This window comes from Stegostoma tigrinum, chromosome 3 (genome assembly GCF_030684315.1).
Source record: "Stegostoma tigrinum isolate sSteTig4 chromosome 3, sSteTig4.hap1, whole genome shotgun sequence".
Lineage (NCBI taxonomy): Eukaryota > Metazoa > Chordata > Chondrichthyes > Orectolobiformes > Stegostomatidae > Stegostoma > Stegostoma tigrinum.
In genome coordinates this window covers 20,014,211-20,034,918 of record NC_081356.1, presented here as the reverse complement: position 1 = coordinate 20,034,918, position 20,708 = coordinate 20,014,211, and positions in this window count along the sequence as shown.

Below are 20,708 nucleotides of genomic sequence, written 5' to 3'. Positions count from 1 at the left end.
GGAGCTGCACTCAACCAGGCAAGTGGGGAGTATTCCAACACACTCCTGACTTATACCTTGAGGATGATGGGTATGCTTAGTGGATCAGGGAGTGCATTACTTGCTGCAGAATTCCTAGGCTGTGACATTGGAACATAAAGCCCAGTGGAAATTACCATTAAAAATCTGTGACCGAGGAAAATAAAACAAAAATTATACTGTAAATTTATGCTTTAAACATGAACATTAAACTTTTCTACAATTTAGCCATTGCACAGCAGACCAGATTTTATTAGGTATCTGCCCATGACAGTATCAGTAAAAATGGCGACCGTACACAGTCCTTATGGAGACAAAGTCTGCATTCACAATGAAATATCCCTCTATCATTTTGTGTAGCACTATGATTGTGCTACATCAGACAAAGAACAGATCTAGCAACCAATGACTAGGCATCGAGAACATGCTGTGGGCTATTCACAGCAGCAAATTTATATTCCAGTACAAACTCATGGCTAGGAATGGGCCCCTTTTTTGACCATTAACATCAAGGTAGGAGATCAACCCTAGTTCAATGGGCAGTGCAAGAGGGCATGCCAGGAATAGCACCAGATATTCTTGAAAATGAGGTGCCAACTTTGTGAAGCTACTTGAAACCAAAGAAACAGCCTGTGATAGAGAGAGCTACGCGATCCCACAACCAAAGGATCATACCTAAGCCCTGCAGTCCTGCCACATCCAATTGCAAATGGTGGTAGACAATTGAGCAACTCAGTGAAGGTGAAGGCTTCACCAATGTGAATTGAAAATGGAATGATGGCAGAGTCCAACACATTGTTGCAAAAAACAAGGCTGTTGTGTTTGCTGTAATCGTCTGCCAGAAGTAACAAGTGAATGACCCATCTTGGCCTCTTCCAGTGACCCTGAGCATCACAGATACCAATTTGGTTCACTTCACATGATATTAAGATGTGAAACCCACTATTAGAAGCATTTGATGCCACAAAGACTATCAGCCCTCACAATATTCGCCAAAGATCCTCAGACAGCACCTTCCAAATCCATGACCACTTCTATCAAGATGGACAGGGACAGCAGATACATGGGGACACCACCAGCTGCAAGCTCTCCTCCAAGCCACTCACCATCCTAACTTGGAAATACATTGCCATTCCTTCACTGTTGCTGGTTGAAAATCCTGGAATTCACTCCCTAAGGGTATTGTGGGTCAACCTACAGCTCATGAACTGCAGCAGTTCAAGGATCCTGCTCACTACCAGCTTCTCAAGGGCAACTAGGGGCAGGCAATAAATGTTGGCCAGTCAGCAAAACCCACGTCCAATGTGTGAATTTAAAAAAGGAACATAGCAACAAAAGTAGGTCATTCAGCCCTTGAACCTGTTCTGATGTTTCTTCAAAGGCTGATCTGTGGCCTAACTCTAAATATCTTTGATCTAGATCCCTTAATACCTTTGCTAAACAAAAAGTTATCTCAAATCTAAAATTAACAATTTGTCTAGCATCAAGACTGTCACTGGTGATAGAGATAACAAAGTGTGAAGCTGGGTGAACACAGCAGGCCAAGCAGCATCTTAGGAGCCCCTGCATCCCAAAACCAGCCCAGCTTATCCTCTCCCCCCACTGCATCCCAAAACCGGCCTAGCTCATTCCCACCTCCCTAATCTGTTCTTCCTTTCACCTATGTCCTCCTCCCACCTCAAGCCATTTGCTCCGTTTCCTACCTACTAGCCTCATCCTGCCTCCCCAGACTGACCTATCCCCTCCCTACCTCCCCACCTATACTGTCCTCTCCACCTATCTTCTCCTCTATCTATCTTTGGTCCGCCTCCCCCCTCTCTATTTATTTCGGAACCGTCTCCCCATTCCCTTCTCTGATGAAGGGTCTAGGCCTGAAACGTCAGCTTTGTGCTCCTAAGGTGCTGCTTGGCCTGCTGTGTTCATCCAGCTTCATACTTTGTTATCTCGGACTCTCCAGCATCTGCAGTTCCCATTATTTCTGTCTCTTGTGATAGTGTTATTTTGTGTAGAAGTGCTTCCTAACATCTCTGCTGAATGTCCTGGCTTTAATTTTTGGATTTTGTCCCTTATGTCTAGAATCTCCAACCAGTGGAAATAATTTATCTTTGCTGATCCTGTCTTTTCTAGTTAATGTCTTGAAGTCTTCAATTAGATTACCCCTTAACCTTCTGAATGCTAGATAAACAGGCCTAATTGTGTAACCCCTCCTTATATCTTAATCCCTGAAGCCCAGATATCATTTTTGGAAAGAGTACAATACCAGTTTATGTTGGCAATAAATCCTTCCTAAGATGTGGTGCCCTGCTCACATAGCTCACAGTACTCCAAGTTGGGTCCAATCATGGCTTTGTATAGCTTCAGCATAACTTTTGGGTCCTTATACTCAAGTTTTCTCAATATAACCTTGTTGAATATTTTGTGCACCAGTTTGTGATACTTTGAAGATTTATGTACCTGAACTCTCAAGTGTCTTTGGGCATCCATTGCATTTCATTACATACCATCTAAAAAATTCCCTCATCTGTGCTTTAATAATCAGGAGCTTACTTTAAAATGCATCTTCCACAGTTTTACCCATTCACCTAGACTATCAATAACCATTTGTAATTTTGTGCTATATCCTACACTGTCTACAATGCTGCCTAACTTTATGTTACCAGTAAATTTGGATCTACGATTCTCCATGCCATTACCCAAATCGTTAATAAATAATGAATAATGACCTTAATCCTCGTCGGACACTACTCATCACATCCTGCCAATCTGAATACCTATCCATTATCCCTGCTTTCTGTTTCCTGCCACTCAGCAAGTTTTCTAACCATGTCGTTCATTTGCCTTCACTTCCATCAGCTCCTACTTCAGCTAGCAATCTATAATGTGGGGGTCTAATGGAAACATCCATTGATATTTCCCCATCCACTACCTTAGTCACTGCTTCAGGACATTCAATGACATTTCTCAGAAAAGATCCATCTTTCATGAATACATACCGGCACTCCCTGATTAACTGAAAAATTTCAAGGTGTTCAATTACATCGTCCTTGATTATAGACTCCAACAATTTCCCCAGCACAGATGTCTGGCTAACTGGTCTGTCATTCCCTGGTTGTCATCTTTCACTTTTCTTAAAAAGTGTAATGGCATGTGTAATTTTCCAGTTCAGAGGAATAACTCCTGAATCTAGCAAACTCTTAAAGATTATTGTTACAGCATCTACTGTGTGTCCCCCTGCTTCAAATTATGTAATTGAAGCCAGAGACATGCATAATCTCACAATACTCAATCGGGTGACTTAAAATATTGTAGATGTTTGAACCTGTGTGAGTGCATAACAACACTCTCCTTTTTTTTTCTAATATATATAGCTGCCCAATAAACTGTTTCTCCATATGAATTTGTGACCATAAAGTCTGCTCATGCAGTTAACTCTCAAAAGCAAACATTCTGCACTTGCTCAAAGCTGGGTTTCTCAATATTAGGATCAGGTTTTCCTGAACAACATAAAAGAAAAAATATTTGTTGATGTTTCTCCTGCAATGAATGGAGCCTTTTAGAAGAATACATCCACACAAAGAGCTGCTCTATGATTGCTGTTTCTCTTTTATGCAGTTTTATGGCAGAAGTCTCAATAAGATTAAAAATTGAAAAGCTTCCACAATTCCAGCTTTTTAATCATGCTGTGTCTAAATGGAAGTGAAATCAGTTCAAGTCTAATTTTTACAGTTAAAGAAGAAATGTACTTTTGTGGATCTGATGTTTCCTTGGGCTTTGATTTGTCTCTGCTCTGGCGTATTCTAAAGAGACTGATTTGTAACTCATACATCATTTAACATTGGCTTGGTAGTGAATAGTAATCCTGAAGCATACCCTCTGGGAAAACAGGCTCAAATTCTATCAAGCCAGCTGGTGAAGTTTCAAACAGGAGGCTGGAAGAACACAGCAAGCCAGGCAGCATCTGGAGGTTAGGGGAAGTCAACATTTCAGGGATTGCGCTTCGTCTTGGTAATGTACTGAAGAAGGGTAATATCCAAAACGTTAACTTCTCCTTTCCTTCAGATGCTTCCTGACTTGCTGCATTTTTCCAGCCTCCTGTTTGCCTACCTTGGATTCCAGCATCTGCAGCTGTTTTTTGTCTCTAACCTGGTGAAGTTTCAACTTGATTTAATACAAAAATAAAAGTCTGTAATTGAAAGCTAGTCAGTGGTAGTCAGCATGAAATAATCATTACTTGGTGTTAAAAATAAAATACCTTTTTTCATTAAAAAAAACCTTTTGGGAATGGAGTCTGCCATCCTTATGTAGTCTAGCCTACATGTGACTGCAGGCCCACAGCAATGTGATTGTTCCTTAACTGTTCTGAAGGACAGTTAATAATGAGGAACAAAAAAAAATTCTATCCTTCCCTTTGACATAGATTTTTTTTTAAATGCCCTTAGGACATAACATCATGCACATTTTCAGATCTAAATTTCTAGATTGTGTCCAGTGTTGAAATTGAAGATCAGTACATCAGAGGAAGTAGCGGAGGTGGGTACATTTACAACATTTAAAAGGCATCGGAATGGGTATCTGAAGAGGAAGGGTTTAGAGGTATATGGACCAAATGCTGGAAAATGGGGCTAGGTCAGATTGGGATGTATGGTAGGCGTTGGATGAGTTGGACCAAAGATTCTGCTTTGGTGCTATATGACACTGTGTGTAAGGGCCTGCAATTATGGAAGTTTTACAGTTGTTTTTGCTGTTAATTATATTGTTATATGTCAAAAATCTAACTGGTGAAGGATAGAACTGGAGCCAATATTAACATATTTCTATAAACATTTGTGTACACTGGTAAACATTACAACCAGACACTTCTTAGGGTGGTAGTGTCTCAGTAGTGGACAATGTTGCTTCACAGTGCCAGAGGATTAGGTGTGAATCTATTCTCGGGTGACTGCCTGTGTGGAGTTTGCACATTCTCCCTGTGTCTGCATTGGTGTCCTCTGGGTGCTCTGGTTTTCTCCCACAGCCCAAAGAGGTGCAGGTTGGGTGGATTAGCAATGGGAAATGCAGGGTTACATGGGATGAGGGGTTGGAGGGTCCAGGTGGGATGCTCTTCAGAGGGTCAGTGTGGTCTCAATGGGCCAAATGGCCTGCTTCAACGCAGTAGGCATTCGATGTGATCAAACCAGTGAGTTGTCAATAACGAGAAGTCATGTACCCTTCGAAAAATGTACAACTGACATACTGCAAATAAAAAACCTTGGAAGTTTAACTTGATAATAAGAGTGAGAGTTACCAGAGGCAATAATGTATTCCAAACTTGTTCCTCTACTTTCACCTCCCCTCCATTCCAACTAAGTCGTGCACCAGTCTCAGAACACTGCAAACTTACCAGCAGACACTGTGGATAAATTCTTCAGGGACATTGCACATTGGATGCTGGCATGGTTCCAAAAGAGATGCAAGCAGTTTCATCAAATAATCCTCAGTGCCTGCACCTGTTGATGGATGCAATAAACAGACCCCGTAGCACTTACGTGCAGAAGTATTTTTACTGCAGAGGTTTTTCTATACCTTGATGAAAAACTCAGAGATCAAGGTGACAAAGCAATACCACAGTATACCAGCCATCAACCCCAGTTATCAGCATTCAAAACAGTCCTGTTCAATGCCCTGGTAACTGATGACCTTCATTTATAAGTTTTGCTAGTTCACTAACAGGGTGTTATCAGCAAGGCTAAAAAAGATTTCCAGGTAATAGAGGAGAGTTGGGTAGTGTTCCAGTAAAAAGATCTTAGTTCACGCAGGAAAATATCTTAAGGAAGGATTGCTTCTGATGGCAGATTTTTCTTCCATCACTATGAGTTCTTGTTAGGTGTGTTGTGGTTGCCCTGTTCAGGAACTGGCATCTCCTCAGTCACCAGACTCTCCACACGTTGCCTTGTGGAATTCAATGGTTAGAGCTCTGTATCTGGGTACCTGTGCCCTGAGAACCAGCCAATGACACTAATCAGCTCCAATTAGCTGAGCAAAGGCAGCACGGCAACTCAGTGGTTAGCACTGCTGCCTCACAAAACCAGGGACCGGGGTTTGATTCCAGCCTTGGGAAACTGTCTGTGTGGAGTTCGCACATTCTCCACGTGCCTGCGTGGGTTTCCTCCCGGTGCTTTGGTTTCCTCCCGCAGTCCAAAGGTATGCAAGTTTGGGTGGATTGGTTATGCTAACCTACCCATAGCGTTCAGAGATGTGTAGATTAGGTGGGTTATGGGGAATGGGTTTGAGTGTGATGCTCTGAGGGTTGGTGTGGGCTTGTTGAGCCAAAGGGCCTGTTTCCACACTGTAGGAACACCATGATCTGATCTACAATGCATCAAACCTCCGCTGGGCCAAACTTCTCATAATTCCTGGAGCAGAACTCTACACACGTCATCACTGGATGGGTTGTTAGGAACAGAACAGAGTTATAGGCTCAGACCTTGGCACTGATGTGAAACAAATCAGCGCCCATGGATCCATCAGTGGAGTGTAGCCACACTCAACTCTGCAATGTTCCAGAAATATCCCATATTACGGTGTTTTGTATTTAGTTAAACTGAATAAAATTGTTATTGTTCACTGGCATCAGTGTGGACTGTCTTCTACCCACATCCTAGACCCCATCTTACAATACTAAGTACATTAAGTGGTGGTTGAATTATGACAGTGGGTATAAGGATGACACCTCCAGAATTTCTAAAAATGAATCTGCTGATGTTAAAATGCAGACTTTGCCAAGTATCTATAAATTGAGGGATTAAAACCAAATCCCTCAACATCCACGGAAAGTGAAAGTTTCAGACCAGTCTCTTTCATTGGAGTACAGGTGATATCCCCCATCCATGCAAACCTCCTCTCAACCCAGAGGATGATGCTTTCATCAGTGTCATACACCTCTTAGGAAACCAAGAATCCTGCAGATGATTAATGCTTCAGATGGAGGAGACTTGCAGACAACAAAACCAGGAGGTGATAAAACATGTCCTGACGCAAACCAGGTACCAAAGCCAACCTGTCCGTCTTCCCTGGGCTGACCTATCCCCTCCCTACCTCCTCACTGATACTCTCCTCTCCAGCTATCTTCTTTTCTCTCCATCTTCGGTCCGCCTGCCCCTCTCTCACTATTTATTCCGGAACCCTCACCCCATCCCCCTCTCTGATGAAGGGTCTAGGCCCGAAACGTCAGCTTTTGTGCTCCTGAGATGCTGCTGGGCCAGCTGTGTTCATCCAGCCTTACATTTTATTCTATCAGTGATTAAAAGCTAAATGGTTCATGAGGTTAACAATTCATAGGACTTGTGACACCTCCATAAAGAAGCCTACTGGCTGCTTTCTGGCCTGGACAACACAGATATTCACTCGGTAAAGCTTTAGTTCCCTCAATGGGTTGTTGAAATGAAGCAAGTGACTTGGCACAGGCTCCTTATCACGTAAGATCTCCACATTAAAATCTTGGAGCTAATAATATAGCCATCTCACTTGATTTGAACATAAGGTGTAGATCCATCCTGGCCTTCCTAGCAGCCACATAGTTTTTTCTCCTGGATGAGTGTGTGGTTCTTGCACGAAGGACACTGCATGCTCATTTCTAGCTCCTGCAGGGGATTTGAGCAAAGGGCAACTGTGGTTTGAAGTCCCTCCACTTTGGCATTGTGCCATCTAGTGTCATTGGGAAAATCACTATCTTCTGGACTAGCCAACTGCCCAACTAATCAGTAGCATTTTTATCTCTAGTATAAATTTTTATGACCATTTGAAATTTAGCATTTTTGCATTTGGCCCAATGACAGCAAAGCAAAGAAAAAAAGTTGACAACATCTCTTTTCAGTAATGGTCTTGTGGTTGATGCTTCTCTCTCACTCTCTCTCTCTCTCTCTCTCTCTCTCTCTCTGTTCCTGTCCCTAATATAAGTAGTTACAAATACATAGACTCTTTCATTCCCTCTCCGTGAAGTTCCTGAATACCACAGCAGCAGCAATTACTGTCCTCTCTTCTAGACTCCAAACCACAATGGTAATGTGCTACCATTACCCATAATTAACCATACACCATGAAAGAGAGTAGGTCTGTCTCTCTCAGTCCATTACACATCTGTGCAATGTTGTCGTGCCTCCATCTGTGTGCTTCTGAATATCCTTTGATGTTGCCAAGCCTTCCAAACCTTTGCTGGCCAAGCCTGTTCTTTCTTAATGATTTACTGTTGGTGGTTGCCTAAGCCAGACTCTTGCTTGGCCTTTTCTAATGGTTGTATTTTCTCCATTTCTGCTTTATTTCAGCTAAAAGCTCATGAGATGTTAGCTTTGCAATTTTCCTGTGGATTATCCAACTGATCCTAAGGGACTCCTGTCAAGCCACACTTCAAAAGCTGCAATCCTCTTCTCATGTGTCTTATTGAGAATCCAACTCACATAGCAACACACATAATGGTTCACACCGGAGATTTTGCAAGTTGCTTTTCAAGTGTAATTCAGTCTTTGATGCCCTCCATATGTCATCAGCTGATCAGTTGTAATTTTGAGCTTTGCTTTGATTTTAGACCCTTTATCCCCATTTATGACCTCTCTAAATCCCGTAATTTAAAACTGACCTGGATTCACTATGATTGTAGACTTAGAAGCCAGACTGTTTCTAACATGAACCATCACTGAGTGTGTCTTATTATTGACCCTCAACCCAAGCCTCAGATGTTCTGTCTCATACCCAGCCAACAATGATTAAAACTCCGTGAAAGTCAGTGACATAGCCAACATTCAATTAAACATTCAAGATGGCAGTGCCAGCAACGTATGCAGTGTTCAGGCTCTTGGGCCCATCTGGTCCAGGTGGACGCTTGCTCTCTTCTTTCCTTATCCTTTTTGTCTTCTTTCTGCTTTCTTTCTCTTCATCTTCCTCCTGTCGGTGGTGGCGGAGGGGGTGACATCGCGGGGGGGCGGGGGGGGGGTGCGGCTGTAGTTGGACTCTGGGCGAGGCAGTGGCCTGGCCTGCTGTTAGATCCAGGCCCTCTCAGTTGTGATTGGCCCTGAGGGAGCAATCCAGGCATTGGCTAGGCGGCAGCAGCAGATGAGCCAGTGGGGCTCCTGGTTTCAGGGCGAGTGTGGGTCCAGCACGGGAGATGGCATCAGCGTCCCATTGGTAGGGTGGGTCCAGTGATGAAGAGATGATGCCTGAACAGTGACGACTCTGACATTGATGGGCCCAGATGTCATTAGTTGACCGGCTCAGGTGCTCCGGACTCATGGTAGAGGTGGTGAAGCACAGGTGTGCTTTCTCTTAGCTTTGTCTCTACATTCTTGAAGAATTTGAATGGTGCCGGATCGTGCAGGCAGTTGAAGTTTGTTTTACTGTATTTTACCATGTTGGTCAGAGTACAAGTGATAATTAATTATCATTCATTGATTCGACCATTGAAGCTAATCTTATACAATTTTATGACATTGATTTACAGAGTTACGCTGTACAAAGATATGCCTTCTAATCCAACAAGCTGTTTCAGTCTTTAATTATTTTTATCTCTTGAAATCTCACTGAGACAGCCAAGGGCAGCAGTCCTCCTTTCCTGAAGGACGTTAGTGAAGGCGATTTTACAGTAATTCATGTAGTTCCACAGTCACTCTTGCAAATACAAACCCATATTTATTTAATTAATTACATTCCCCCGGTGGCCTGGTGGGATATAAAAGCACGGTTAAGAATCATTAGTCCAGACAGCTTTCCTAGTACAGTAATATTATCACAAAGCTACTTTAACCTGCATCATGATACATGAATCCCTAGTTAATATTGTCCACATGCCGACAATTAAATACAATTAATATGAAATTAACATTTATTCAGTAAAATTGCATTCAAAGAAACAGAAAACTGAGCATTAATTTAGTCTAATTTCTTGGCTATTGCTTCCCCTTGGAGATCGTAACAAAAAAAGCAGTTGAAACTGATGAAGTTCTAGCATAGGTCTGACATAATTTACACCTTTATTAAATTTAGAATATAGGCAAATGTTTCTAATCACAGTGTAATCCAATGTGATGCCTGTGTAACCACTTGGGACAGAAAAAAATACATTTGTTTTGACTCAGATTTATTGACACATCTGCTTTGAAAATGAATTATGCCTAGCTCTAGAGTTTATTTAGATGTTTTGTCTCTCTCATGAGCCGTTTTTTATTCAGCAACATGACAGAATATACTACTTTTGCAGAATGTATCAACTGCATTTTTGTTTCTCCAATGTTTTAAGCTGGCAGGTGTCCCTTGGAACTGAAGTGATGGCCTTGCCATGTTCATACATTTGTGACATGGAATATGCTGAACACTATCTTGGTGAGGGCATTAGCGCTGCCACCTGTAGCATTTAATGCTAATCCAACCATTTTTTAAAATATAGAATCATAAAGTCAAACAGTGCAGAAACAGGAACAAAAACAAAGTTGCTGGAAAAACTCAGCAGGCTTGGCAGCATTGTGAAGGAAGATAAAACAGAGTTAACATTTTGGGCCTGGGGAGCCTTCCTCAGAATTGTACAGCACAGAAACAGACCTTTCACTCCAATGAGTGTCTGGATTCTGATTTTGATCAGTAAAACTGCTGATGTTTTAGGTGGTTCGGATCACCACCGGATCCTTAGTTTTGCCATTGGACTTAATTTGGAACGTGAAGTGAGGAAAGCAGGTGTTTCAGGGCAAAAAAATCACTATTTATTAATTATAAAGGGGAGTATATCACAAGAAATAATAGACAAATGTGATATACAGGGAAATAATACAAAGGTAAATAAATTACAAGAGGTTAGAAAGGGCAAATACGAAACAGTGAAACTGACACTATCAGTTTTTAACTTAACATAGACTAATTACTCTTAGAAACTGGAGTAGTTTTAAATACAGACACTTTAATCAGGCTTCCTGACCTTGTGGTGCCCTGCACTGTCACCTACCCCTCCTTGCTACTTAGGTTTACTAAATTAGACTAAATTACCTGTCTCTTATCTCTGTTCAAATCTGTGTTTCCCAATTGTGTTCCTCTTCCTCCTTTTTGAGGTGAATTAGCTCCCCGATAGTTTAGCTGTAAATGTATTTTGATTAGATGGAGTGTCAGGTATTTCTGCAAATGAATATTAATTAAAGTTGGGTGTCTAGGTGCCTGTAAAGACTCCATGATGATCCATGAGTCGACCCATTGTCTCCACCTACTCTTGCCCCACTGAACTTACCTCCACCTATCTCGACTCCATTTTCCTCCACCTTTGTCCAGGAACACCCTACGTACATTTGTGACACCACCTGCGCCCTCCACTTCCTCCAAAACTTCCAATTCCCTGGTCCCTAATACTTCATCTTTACCATGGACATCCAGTCCCTATACACCTGCTTTCCCCATACAGATGGCCTAAAGGCCCTCCGCTTCTTCTGTCCCGCAGGCCTAACCCTCCACTGACAGCCTCTTCCGCCTAGCCAAACTCGTCCTCACCCTCAACAACATCTCTTTTAATTCCTCCCACTTCCTACAGACAAAAGGAGTGGCCATGAGTACCCGCATGAGCCCAAGCTATGCCTGCCTCTTTGTAGGTTATGTGAAACAATCCATCTTCCGGAGCTACACTGGACCGAAACCCCAACTCTCCCTCTGTTACATTGATGACTGGATCGGCGCCGCCTTGTACTCCCACGAAGAGCTTGAACAGATCATCCACCTCACCAACACCTTTCACCCAAATCTTAAGTTCACCTGAACTATCTCTGATACCTCTCTCTCCTTCCTGGACCTCTCTGTTTCTCTCTCTGGCAAACACCTGAAAACCAATATCTATTTCAAGCCCACCAAATCCCACAGCTGCCTAGAATACACCTCTTCCCACCCACCTATCTAAAAATTGCCATCCCCTATTCCCAACTCCTTTGCCTCCGCCACATCTGCTCCCAGGATGAGACATTCCACTTCTGTACATTTCAGATATCCTTATTTTTTGAGGACCGCAACTGACCCCCGTCAGTGGTCAAGAACGCCATTGGCCATGTCTCCCACATTTCCTGCAACTCATCCCTCACACCATCCCCCACCAACTTCTGGATCCAATGCATCATCCTCCGACATTTCCGCCATCTGTAATCTGACCCCACCACCAAAGACATTTTTCCCTCCCCACCCTTATCTTCTTTCCAGAGGGACCACTCTCTCCGAGACTCCCTTGTCTGCTCCACACTCCCTCCAGCCCCACCACACCTGGTAATTTTCCCTGCAACTGCAAGAAGTGCTACACCTGCCCCCCACACCTCCCCCCTCACCCTTATCCCAGGCCCCAAGAAGACCTTCCACATCAAGCAGATGTTCACCTGCACATCTGCTAATGTGGTATACTGTATCCGCTGTTCCCGTTGTGCCCTGCTCTACATCAGGGAAACCAAACGGAGGCTTGGGGGCCGCTTTACAGAACACCTATGCTCGGTTCACAATAAACAGCTGCACCTGTAAGTTGCAAACTATTTCAACACCTCCTCCCATTCCTCGGACGACATGTGCATCCTGGCCGTCCTGCAGCATCACAATGATGCCACCCAAAGGCTGCAGGAACAACACCTCATATTCTGCTTCGAAACCTGCAGCCCATTGGTCTGAATGTGGACTTCACAAGCTTCAAAATTTCCCTTCTCCCTACTGCGTCCTAAAACCAGCCTAGCTGGTCCCCGCCTCCCTAACCTGTCCTTGTTCCCACCTATCCCCTCCTCTCAACTCAAGCCCCACCTCCCTCTCCTCCCTACCAAACCTCATCTCACCCCCTTGACCTGTCCGTCTTCCCTGGGCTGACCTGTGTTGTCCCTAACTCCCCACCTACATTCATCTTTACTGGATCCATCCCCACCTCATTGATCTGTCTGTCTTCTCTCCAAGTATCTTCTCCTCTATCCATCTTCTGTCTGCCTCCCCCTGTCTATATTTATTTCAGAATTCCCTTCCCTCCCCCAGTTTTGAGAAACGTCTAAGCCAAAAACATCAGCCTTCCTGCTCTTCTGATGCTGTTTGGGCTGCTGTGTTCATCCAGCTCTACATCTTGTTATCTCAGACTCCATGATGCCTGGGTTAAGTTAAGACAACTTACGTCAGGTTCATTGTTCTTTAGAGTAGAGGTGTGAACTGGATTTTCTAACTGAGCGATGGTTCCAGACAGATAACAACGTGTAGAGCTGGATGAACACAGCAGGCCAAGCAGCATCAGAGGAGCACAATAGCTGATGTTTCAGGCCTGGGACCTTCTTCAGAAATGTTTGCAGGCATCTGTCCCTGTGATTGTGTATTTCCCCAGTGTATAGCCCAGCTGCCTTTTAATTATTTTAAAAGTTCTGTTAAAAGTCGAGGGTTTTGGCCCAGAATTTAAAATGATGGAGATTTTTGCTGAATCCGACACCAGTCCATACAAAACATAATCCCAAACTAGACTAGTGCCATCTGTCTGATTCTGGCCCATATCCCTCCTAACCTTTCCTATTCACGTACTTATCCAAATGTCTTTTAAACGTTGTAATTGTACCGTATCTACCACTTCCTCAGGAAATTAATTTCACACATGAACCACCCTCTCAGAAAGACATTTGCCCCTCTTGCCTTTTTTTAAGGCTTTCTTTGTTGGACCTCATTCTACCAGATAACAGCACAATATAAACAGACACAGCTAATGACATGTTGAGCGAGAAGGTCCCCAACGAATGTCTTTTTTAAATGTAACCTAGCTTTCGAACTGACCTGTTCAGAGATGTTATCGCACACCTTGGAACTTGAACCCAGACCTCTTGGTACCCAGGTATGGACACTGTAACTCCACCACAAGCAAGCCCTTCAAAAAATGCTCTATAACTGGGTCACCAACAATTTACAAGCTAATTGTTGACTAATCTCCATAGTCACTGCTTAAGGTTATTAAATGTTTGACATTCTGAGGTGCTGATTGTACTTTAGGACGTCTGCTGGGAGTGGCACGGCACAGGGTGAAAGTATTACTTGAGATTTGTGATCAAGGTTTTCACAGAATTCTGCTTGTAATGATTTGGAACATAGATCAGCCAGGTGGACCTCACAGAAACAAAAACAGAAGTTGCTGGAAAAGCTCAGTAGATCTGGTAGGAGAGATCCGAGTTAATGTTTTAGGTCCAGTGACCCTTCCTCAGAGCTGATGGTAGCTCGGAAAGTGTTGGTTTATATGCACAAAATAGGGTAGGGGGTGGGCTCAGGAATAAATGAGAGGTGGCAATAGAGCCCAAAGAGAGAGAAGAGCAGTTGAAGAGACAATGCAGCGGATAACGATCTGGCTAGGAGGGTGAATAGCTGTTAATGGAGGCTGTTAATGACTAACAATAGTATGCAATGGCAGGCTTTGTGGCAACAAGGGTAGGGGGCTGGGGCATAGGAGAGTTCTGGCCCAAAATTATTCAACTTGATATTGAGGCCTGAGGACTGCAGGGTCCCCAAGCCGAAAATGAGGTGTTGTTCTCCCGGCTTGTGTTGAGCTTTACTGGAGCACTGCAGCAAACCTGAGACAGAAATGTTGGCTAGGAAACAGGGTGGTGTGTTATAGTGGAAGCTCAAGGTCCCTTTTGCTGGCAGAACTTGGATGTTCTGAGAAGCAGTCACCCGGTTTACGCTTCATTTTCCCAATGTAGGGGAGACCACACTGGGAGGAACAAATACAGTGTGTGATGTACAGGTGAAGTGCTGCTTCACCTGGAAGGTGTGTTTGAGCCCTGGAATACTATGGAGAGAGGAGGTATATGCGCAGGTGTACACCTTTGCCGGTTGCAGGGGAAGGTGCCGTGGGGCTGTGGAAGGGTTTTTGGGGGTGAAGGAAGTGTGGGCCAGGATGCTCCGAAGGGAACAGTCCCTGTGGAAGTCAGAAAAGGGAGGGAGGGGAATATATGACTGGTGGCGGCATCTTGTTGGAGGTGATGGAAATGGCATCTGACGATCTTCTGGATGTAGATGCTGGTGAGATAGTAGGTAAGGACAAGGGGAACACTGCGCTGTTGCGGGATGGAAGAGAGGGGGTGAGGGCAGAAGTGTGGGAGATGACTCACCTCACATAGATTCCAACTCAAGTTTTATCCTTTGTGCTTTGAATCCACACAGGATCACAGGCATCTCCGTGATGTTCAATGTTCCACAGACAGCTGTACTCACCACATCCTGAGATCTACTTACAGGATCATGGACTTGGGGGTGAGTAAAAAACATGGAAGGGAGTAATCAGGTGCTGAAGTTCTGAGTTCTGAGGAAGGGTCATCGGACTTGAAACATTAACTCTGGTTTTTGTTCTCCAGAGATGCTGCCAGACCTACTGAGCTTTTCCAGTAACGTCTATTTTTGTTAGGTGCTAAGGTTATTGAACTTGATATGGATTCCTAGAGGCTACAGGCATATGACAGAAATGTTAGTGTTGAAACATGGTGGTGTGTTGAAGTGGAAGCTCTGAGTCACTTGTACTGACTGAACTTAGGTGCCCTGTATTTCATCTCCCAAACGTAGAGGAGCACTGTGAGCAGCCAATACAGTACACTAGATTGAATGAACTACAGCTAAAATGCTGCTTCACCTGAATCTCCATCTCAGGCCTTGGACAATGAGGAGTGAAGAGGTAAATAAGCAGCTGTTGTGCCTTCTGCATTTACATGGGATAGCGGCATGAGGGTGTGGGGAGGTGTTGAGAGTGGACCAGAATATCCCAGAGGGAACGATCCCTGGGGAAGGCTGACTAGGGAAGGGTGGTGAATATGTGCTTGGTCATGGCATCTCACTGGAAGTGGCTGTAATGGTGGCTTACAATATGTTGGATGCAGAGGCTGGTGGGGTGTAGGTGAGGGTTTGGAAACTCTACCAATGTTGTGGGAAGGAAGAGAAGGGGTGAGGGCAGAAGCGTGGGAGGAGAGTTGGATACAGCTAACACAGCCAAGCACATATGCAGGGAATCCACAGGTATGGAAAAAAGTTGGGCGTTTCTGAGCACCCCACCCCTCCCCCAACCACAGAAGGTGGCATCATCAAAACAGATTCCTTGATCAGTCTGGTTATAGGAACAGAGAGCCCTTAGAGTGCCTGGTCAGAAACTATTGTAGAAGCAAAGTCAACAACAGCATTTAAAAGTAAATGAATCAATATTCCAGAATGGAAAAATACACAGGATCTTCAGAAAAGAAAGAAAATGAGCCTAAATGGATGACCCTTATTGCATCTAGTTTCTTTCTGTGATATATTTTTCATCTTACTTTGATCATTTGCTCACTTGTGCACTATTGAGTGGTGTGAACAGTACTCAGTGTCACAAGTGAAAAATGGTGGGCAGTTGCCAGCAATGGCAGGTGCTTACATCATTCTGCTGGATCTGCATTCACACGAAGCCTGTATAAAGCCATAGCTTTAGGTAGTTTTGTGTCACCAGTAGCAACAAATGACCTCAATTGTCAAGCAGCTGGTGCTAAAGCTAAGGCAGCTGGAAGTAGCAGAATTATTTGGTAAATGCAATATATGTTAGTGTGTGCTTTTCACAAATTTCTGTGTTGCAGAATTGGTAGCAGGTGGAGAAATTTAACATAAATTCCTGAAGACAGTATGCAGCAGGTCAGAAAATCGCCTTCAGTACATTTTGCCATCTCTGAGTTGATGAATTAACTGTTTCAAAAAAATTATCACTTAAATGCATTTGGAATACAGCAAAACTGAATGTGGTCATTGTGAATTGTAAGCCCTTGTTTTACACTAAATAGAAAAATTGCTTGTGATCAGCTGGTGTCTTTGGAAATGTGAACAATAATTAAACATATACTGCAAGTTTATAAAGAGTAGAGATACATGAATTGTGCTGACCAACATGTGTTCAACATTTATCTAAGAAGGGAACTGTGCATCAGGGTGTTGTAAATTGCTTTACAACTATTCTTTGTCAATGTGCACTGTGTGGTAGAAATAAAGCATGAATAAAGTATGGCACTATGTTTTTCTATCACTTATCATGGAATTCAGAGATCTTTTTACCAAGATGTTCGAACTGAATCACTGAAGGCATTGTATGCACTTTCATAGCAGACAAAAATATTGCTGGATCCACTGCACCAAATCAACAGTACACGTTAAGTAAGCCCAATTTTCAATCTTTTGACTTTAACCTATGAAAAGATGGGAAAAACATCACATTCTGCCACTAGAAATTAACTAATACAATTTCTGTTGTCTAATTTAACCACAATAGACACATCATGTCATTTATTTTCTCCCCTCTTAGTCCTGGTACAGTCCTGTAATTATTTACATGCAACATCAATAGCCCTGGTCAGTCTTTGTCTCATTTCTCTCAGTTCCCCTGAAGCAGCTTTTCCCTCTGAAGTGTCTCAGAGGCTTCATTGGTCTCGCTCTTTTGCTAACTTTCTTCAGTTTCTGAGAGTTTTCAACAAAAATGTGTGAAGTGAAATATCCAATCACCCATTTAAAGGCAAACTGTATTTTTAGTAAGATCAGCAAAGGAGTCTTCCTCAGTTGGGAGTTCTTAGCCCTGGTTAACTGAGTGGAATAGACAATACAATGGCTCAAGTATAGTGAAGTGAGATGGAGTGTATCAGAGATAATGGGAACTGCAGATGCTAGAGAATCCAAGATAATAAAATGTGAGGCTGGATGAACACAGCAGGCCAAGCAGCATCTCAGGAGCACAAAAGCTGACATTTCGGGCCTAGACCCTTCATCAGAGAGGGGGATGGGGTGAGGGTTCTGGAATAAATAGGGAGAGATGGAGTGTATTCAGTTTACCTAATAAGTGCATTGCTCCACAACAAAGTCTATATTGTAGGAGTTAATTTGTGTGCATTTCTGGTAACCACGTTACAAGAAGGATGCTAAAAGATTTACTAGAATGTTACCAGGGCTGTAGAATTCAAGCTACAAGAAATAGAGAAGGTTGAGGGACCACATGATTGAGGCATATTAAATTGGGAGGGGTAGAGACAGAGTGGACAGAGGAACCTGTTTCCCTTGCCAGAGTTCAAAAACCATGATCATAGATTCAAACTAAGTAGAAGAAGAATGAGAAGGGATGGGAAAAAAATGTTTTCTTTTCATGAAATATGGCGGGTGTCTGGAATTCGCTGCCTGAGTTGCTGGCAGAGACAGAGACCCTAAACTCTTTCAAAAAGTAGCTGGGTGTACACCTTAAGTGCTGTGGGCAGCAGACCTATGGATCATGTGTAGGAAGATTGGATTAAAAAGAACATCTGGAAGTCTTTGGGTCAACATGGACAAGGTGGGCCAAATGGACGCCTTCTGTGCTGTATCTTTCTTCGGTTCTATCTTGATATGCAGATGGCTAGCTAGCTTTAGGATAAAGGTGCTAATGTGAATTGTACAGTTGGTTTCAGTGTCTCTTCAATGGCTATAATATGTTAATTTTAAAAATACCATAAACTGCGCCAAAAACAATTATAAAAAATCAGCAACTTGGCTTCAATATTTCAGATTAAAATCAGTCTCCAATATCTTGTAATGCCCAGTAACTTTAAATCCGATTATATATTCACAACATATACAATCAGACAATTCTAAATAGTGACTGGAAATCTAGTATCTTCAGATTATGTTGTTGAGCATTTCTCTTTGAAGTTTGTTTCTCCACTAATCTGATTTATTTCATTAGCATCAAGGGAAATCTGAAGAAATTCAGCTCAGATTTCAGTCTGATACATGAGTGTGGTAGTAGGTGAAGGTGGGATGGAGGGGGCAAGGTAATGACTTAGTCATATTTTCACTGGTTTTATAATCCAGAGGGCCAAGGTGATGGGAAGATGGAGCTCAATTCATAAATCTAGAATGCCAAACTCATCTCAGTAATGGTGAAATTATCTGATCCATTCATGTCTCATTGGGAAGGCAATCTGCAATTCTTGTTTGACCTAAATGCACCTCCATAACCACAACAGTGTGATTGACTCTTAACTACACTCTGAATTGGATAAGAAAGCCATTCAGTTCAAGGGCAATTATGGATTACTAGCAACAAATGTCTGTCTTACCAATGGTGCCTACATTAAATGAAAGTAGAATAACAAAGGTGACTGATGCCCAGAGCTGTTGTTGCTGGGAACTGCATGTTGGCTACAAGAACAAGATTTAATACTACCAACATCCAGGCTTATACATAATGGATACACATGTGAGATAGTGTAATGATGTGTACTAGAATGAAATCTTGACTGTGAAATATTGGGCATAACTTGTGTACCTACGTGTGTCACAAGCTTAGAACTTTGGTTGCACATTCATTCCTACAGGGAATTTTAAAAAAAATCCCATTCCTGGTTTTGTTTTGTAATGCCATCAAAAATGGAGACAATATAGACTTCGAGATAACAAGGCGTAGAGCTGGATGAACGCAACAGGCCAAGCAACATCAGAGGAGCAGGAAAGCTGACATTTTGGGCCTAGACCTTTCTGAAGAAAGCCCTGGTAACATTCTAGCAAATTTTCTAGCATCCTTCCTGTAATGTGGTAAGCAGAACTGCACACAATCCACCAGTTGTCACCTCATCAATGCTTTACATGTATTCATCACCATATCACTAATTTTGTATTCTATATCTCCACCAGTGAAGGAGAGCATTGAATATACCTTCTTTACAAACTTGTCTACCTGTACTGCTACCATTAGGGACTAGAAATGGGCTTTCTAGATCCTTGTGGATGGCTCCTGCACCCAACAGCTGGTCAGCAATGGAATTTTTTTTTGACATTAAGAATAGTATAAATAGTTATATGTTTCTCAATCCTCATTCTCCTGTCTTCTCCCCATAACCGTTGATCCCCTTACTAATCAAGAACATATCTATCTCTGTCTTAAATCGACTGAATGACATGGTCTTCACAGTTCTGTGACAATGAATTTTATAGATTAACTACCCTCTGTCTGATGAAATTACCCCTCATCTCAGTTTTAAAGGGTCTTGTCTTCACTCCGAGGCTGTGATCATGGGTCATTGTCTCTTCTACTAGTGGAAAAATATTTCCCACGTCCACTCTATCCAGGCCTCTCAGTGTTCTGTAAGTTTCAACCAGATCTCTCCTTGTCTTTCTCAACCCCATTGAGTGCAGACCCAGAGTCCTCAACCGGCCCTCATGTGACAAGCCGTTCATCCCCGGGATCATTTTGTAAACCTTCTCTATACTCTCTCCATTGTCAGCACATTCTTCCTTAGACACAGAGCCCAAAACTGCTCACAATTTTCTAGAGGCAGTCTGAGCAGAGCGTTATACAGCCTTAACAGTACATATCTGTTTTTATATTCCAGCCTTCTTGAGCTGAATGTTAACATTACATTCAAATTCTGCTCTGTCAACTGATCCTGCATGTTAACCTTATTAGAATCCTGATGAAGGATTCCTCAGTGCCTTTATGCTTCCATGTAGATGCGACAGTCAAGAAGGCATAAAAATGCCTCTTATTTCTCAGGAAGCTCAGGAAAGTTGTCTTGTCCATAAGCTCCCTCACCAACTTCTGCAGATGCACCATTGAAAGCACACTGTCTGGGTGCACCATGGCAACTGTTGGCAACTGCTGTGCCCGGGACCATAAGAAAATACAGAAGGCTGTGTACACAGCTCAGACCATCAAAGAAGCCAACCGTCTGCATGTGAACTCTATTTAC